This window comes from Notothenia coriiceps, unplaced genomic scaffold (assembly GCF_000735185.1).
Source record: "Notothenia coriiceps isolate Sejong01 unplaced genomic scaffold, NC01 NC01_scaffold00022723, whole genome shotgun sequence".
NCBI lineage: Eukaryota > Metazoa > Chordata > Actinopteri > Perciformes > Nototheniidae > Notothenia > Notothenia coriiceps.
Window position 1 is genome coordinate 1,479 of NW_011355424.1, and position 4,939 is coordinate 6,417.

The 4,939-nt window shown below is 41.4% G+C and overlaps 1 long non-coding RNA gene across 2 annotated transcripts; it reads left to right on the forward strand.

Annotated features, from left to right (window-relative positions):
• The first annotated feature begins 2,323 nt into the window (after positions 1-2,323).
• Positions 2,324-4,130, forward strand: LOC104954062 (uncharacterized). Of its 2 annotated transcripts, none has more exons than XR_799293.1 (3): positions 2,324-2,719; positions 3,675-3,769; positions 3,996-4,130. It is a non-coding gene; the product is annotated as an uncharacterized lncRNA (long non-coding RNA). The 2 variants fall into 2 exon arrangements; XR_799292.1 differs by having other exon boundaries at positions 2,335-2,719; positions 3,715-3,769.
• The last annotated feature ends 809 nt before the right edge of the window (positions 4,131-4,939 follow it).

Genomic DNA, 4,939 nt, shown 5'->3' on the forward strand with positions numbered 1-4,939 from the left:
TGATAGGTCAGCAGGTGCAGTGGGGGAGAGGGGGGCGGGCTAACAGTTACAGCACAGCGCCCAATCAGTCCTCGGACCCTGGCGGCCCCTCTGAGCCGGATGAGGTCATTTCCTGTCCAGGATGCTGTCTGGTGGGTCTGACTTTTCCCTCAGTGTGCCTCCGTGGAACAGCCGCGGTGCCGATCCCCCGCCGAAGGGCTTCGTTACCACGGCAGCAACCCTACCGGAACCTCAATAGTACCATAACCGGGGTCAGTGTGTCCTCGCCGACAACAGCCGCCACGGCAACCAAAGCTCTGCTGTGTCGCAGCACCAATGGACTGACAGGGGGGGGGGCACCAGTCCCATGTGAGTCCAGCCGCTCCCTGCCCGAGGCACAGACATAACTCTGAGTGCATTGGCAGTACATGTTAGCGACACACACTAGATGCTGCTACGCTCACACTGAGCCTCTGACCTGTTGTTAGTGCTGTCCTAACAACAGGGCCTGCTGAGGGGGGGGGGGGCACATCACTCTGCTCCTCCACACACGGGGACCCACCAGATCAAAGTGTGTGGCTCATTTGACCTGCACTATGGTTTATTGAAACTTGCTCTTATTTTTGGTAGTTGTGGTTGTCATCTGTATTCAGAGGGATCACAGAGATCTGTGAACATGTGACAGTAAGAAAGAATAGTCCTACTTATTTGAAGGACAGTTAAATGACTAATGGACGCTGGCTTCGTTTCATTGTACTATAGTGATGTCACCCTGTTCACACTTCTCCAAAATTACTTTAAGAAGTATAGATATATGGCCAAAACTACAACATCATGTTAACCCTAACCCCTTTTGGTAAATCATTGTCCGTCCATTTATGGAGGAAGTTTAAGAGAAATAGAAAATAATGTTGTTCTGCATGGCAGCCTCTGTGCTGATAACACTGCAGTGTGGAGCCCAGCTCAGTGTGGCTGCACACACACCGTGCTGCTCTGCTCTTCATTCTGACTCTATAGCAGCTATAGGGGACTTTTCTAGGATTTACTTCCTACATTTTTATAGAAGGTGTGTGTGTGTTTACCTGTTTTTGGGGACTTAAGTGATAATAATAATTAATAATAATGTCAAGTAAATTGTGTATTTTTGCACTTGAGTTTGGTACACTTTGCAGTGAGACACCAGACTTTCACTAAATGGTGCTTTCCTATGGGCTACTGATGTTTTATAAATGTGTGTGTGTACTTCTGAACCAACACACCTTTCATACTTTGACTGGAACACTACTCCCCCATTTCCCCCCATCTGTGTGTACATGTTTTTTTGATTACATGTGAAGCAGGTATGCATAATTATTGTACAGATAATTCTGTACTTTCACACTGTGTGTGTGTGTCAAAATATGTTGAATAATTTAAGAAATTATAAACCTAAGTTCCTAACTGATGAAAGTATGTTAATGCAAGTCTAATAACACTCTTTTATTGTTCATCACTGTATTACCAGTTGTCTTTTTTAGATTAAATAAGTGGACCTGCTCACTCATTACGTATATATTAACCTTTACTGAAATTCAGTTTCCACACTTTTTTTTATACACAGATGGTACAAATACACAAATATATGGCCAACAAAACCATGAAGTTTGCTTTTAAAATGACAAAATATTTCCTTAAAAGTGAAATCTGCATTAGTCTCTGCGTTTTAATGGCAATCCCAGTATTAGGAGTATAGTGGGCAAAGCTCTCAAAGCTCCAGTCCATACCACTTTGTCCAATTGGGGAATTGAACCAGCGACCATCCTGTTCCAAAGTAAAGTCCTTACAGACTGTCGCCTGTACATGTCATCGAACATATGGATATATAATCCATATGAAAACAATTGCCAGCATACCCCTCTGGATATTTTTTACCATATCAACAAATAATATTTTACACAGCTCTGTATTGTAAGATAAAAAAAAGTAGTTTTAACTGAAAGGAGATAATACAGAGGTTTCTGTTTGGTTTGTACAGTGGAATGGAGTAGAGGCTTTTATTCCTAAACAATATCAATCCACATTAAAAAGTATCAATCTTCCTATCATAATTCTTTATTGGCCGGAAATGCAATATTAAATCACATAAGACCACATGTAAATGCAGGAGCTCTAAGTTTGGGCAGCTTTCAAACAAAGTGCAAGAGTCAAGTGATATACAGTCTATGGTGCAGTGCCTTGCTTAAGAGCAACCTGAGGAGGTACTTCTCAATGTTTTAGTCCACACCACTTGGTCCAATCGGGGACTTGAACCAGCGACCTTGCTGTTACCAAGCCAAGTGCCGACAGCCTGCTCTGAGCAGTCTATGGCAGTCACATAGGGTGTCGGCTCTGTTTTGACGCCACCCTTTCACCTCTGTCTGCTTTAGAATGTAATTGAATAATAAATAGCCCGTGTAGTTAGCTTTGATGTAGCGTTTGTGTAGCTAGTATTACTACAGACTTTAGCTGCTAGCTGCTGGCCACACGACGCAAACGCCAGGCGCGTGTCCGCTGAGGAGGACACGCTCTCGCGCATGAAGCATCACGGGCCACGGCAGAGCCATTTTAGCTGCTGATCGCTCGCGGGACACCTGGGACGGGCGGGACAGAGACTCACAGGGAATACCAGTAAAACGCATGGCTGTGTCACACTGTGAGTTAAGAAGCGACATGTCCTCGCTGCTTTCCCTGGTGTAGAGAGGCTCCACCGGCGGCACTAACGGTACGTACCGCCACTCTCACAGGCCTGTGGTCAGGATGCTGAGGGGATGGGAGGGTCTCTGTGTTTGGAGCAGGGAGGTGCCTTCTGCCTTTTACTGCAGTAACAACAAATCCTCTGCGCTTTACTGTCCACCCTGTTTGGACTTTAGAATGAAAAAATGCTCATTTTCATTACAGTGTTCCAAAAGCCACAGTTTTCATGTGAGGATGTTTGGCTCTGTTTGGCTGTCTACACTGGAGGAGAATACATGCACATGGGTCATTCCACAGTTGGAAGACAATTTAACATAAGAACTTGAACCCTTTACTCATATTTGTATTATGTATTTGAGAAAAAAAATGAACTATTTAATCTAACCATAAATATAAAACACAGTTGTGTTCATTTTGAGTTATTGTTAAGAAAAAGGGTTAATGGTTGCAACCATAACATGCTTAGGCTCCCAGGTGCCAATACAGAAAGGCAATTCCTGTTCTGGGATTACAGTAAATTATATATAAACATTTAATTATACTAAAGATAATAAATGAAACTGCAGAAAATGCAACTCTGCAAATCAATGCTAACGTTAGTGTTTACCTCTTAATGCTAGCTGCAGAATACAATGATATATTCAATCATTTGAAACCACTTTTCCTACAAATGTATTTGATCAAAGGCCAATTATATTTATTGAACACAACAAATGCATGTTTTAGCTTTTTGGACATGGGTTATTGGAACATGCTGGAAGGACCCACATGCCATTACTTTTGCATGAAAGATATGAAAAATAAATCTGGATAAAGAATGTAGGCTTTGATTACATTTCATCGCATATGCTGACTGAAGGTCCTCAACATCTAAGATAATCTATTCATAATAGTTACTTGAAATATTTCAACTTTTTATGAAATCAATAGGAATAATAACTGTATTGGTGTCACTCTGCTGTCATTTCCACACTTCCTGAAAGCATGACCCTGTCTCTGTGTGTCTGTCGGTGGGGAGGACAGTGATGACAACACTTCCCATTTCCTAACCAGATTACCATGGCATCAGGAAGAAAAGGTAAGTTTGACCCGTGCCTTCATACCTAGCTGACAGTCATGACAAATAAACATTTACATGAGACATAATTATTCCTGTTTCTATTTGCCATCCCTTGAGAATTTGTGTTGAGTTTATTTCACTTCCTGCTCTACAGGAATGTATAAATCCTTCACGATTTAGCTCTTTTGAACACCTTGTTGTATTTCTCTATTCATTATAATCATATCCACCTCTCCGTCACCAGGATCCACCTCGAAGGCCGGTGGGGTGCGTTTCCCTGACGACGACGACGAGCCCCCCGGCTCTCCGTCACGGAGAGACGACGAGCTCAACCTCAGTACCCTCATCGCTGTGCTGGAGAAGGATGGAGGCTACCTGGTCAAGGTGTGTGTGTGTGTGTGTTTATTTTTTAATCTTTTCACATGAAGCAGCTTTACAATTTGATAAGGGCAGTGGTGTAAAGTAACTAAGTACATTTACTCAAGTACTGTACTTAAGTACAATTTTAAGGGGCTTGTACTTTACTTGAGTATTTAAATGTTCTGCTAGTTTGTACTTCTACACCACTACAATTCAGAGGTAAATGTTACTCCACTGTATTTATTTAATATCGTTAGTTACTTTACAGATCTGGATGAATGATGTGAAATCTAATCAAGTGTTGAATCAGACTTTAGTTCCACCTGGAGTAAATCCACAATCTACCCTGCAGTATACAAAGTCATTCAAACTAGCTGCACCTTTACCAGCTTTGAGAACACAATGATCAATCATTATACAGGACTGTCTCAGAAAATTAGAATATTGTGATAAAGTTCTTTATTTTCTGTAATGCAATTAAAAAAACAAAAATGTCATACATTCTGGATTCATTACAAATCAACTGAAATATTGCAAGCCTTTTATTATTTTAATATTGCTGATTATGGCATACAGCTTAAGAAAACTCAAATATCCTATCTCTAAATATTAGAATATCATGAAAAAGTATACTAGTAGGGTGTTCAACGAATCACTTGAATCGTCTAATTAACTCGAAACACCTGCAAGGGTTTCCTGAGCCTTGAAAAACACTCAGCTTGGTTCAGTAAACTAAATCACAAGTATGGGGAAGACTGCTGATCTGACTGCTGTCCAGAGGACCAAGAAAGTACAGGTATTTGAGTTCAACATGTAAGAAGTAGAACG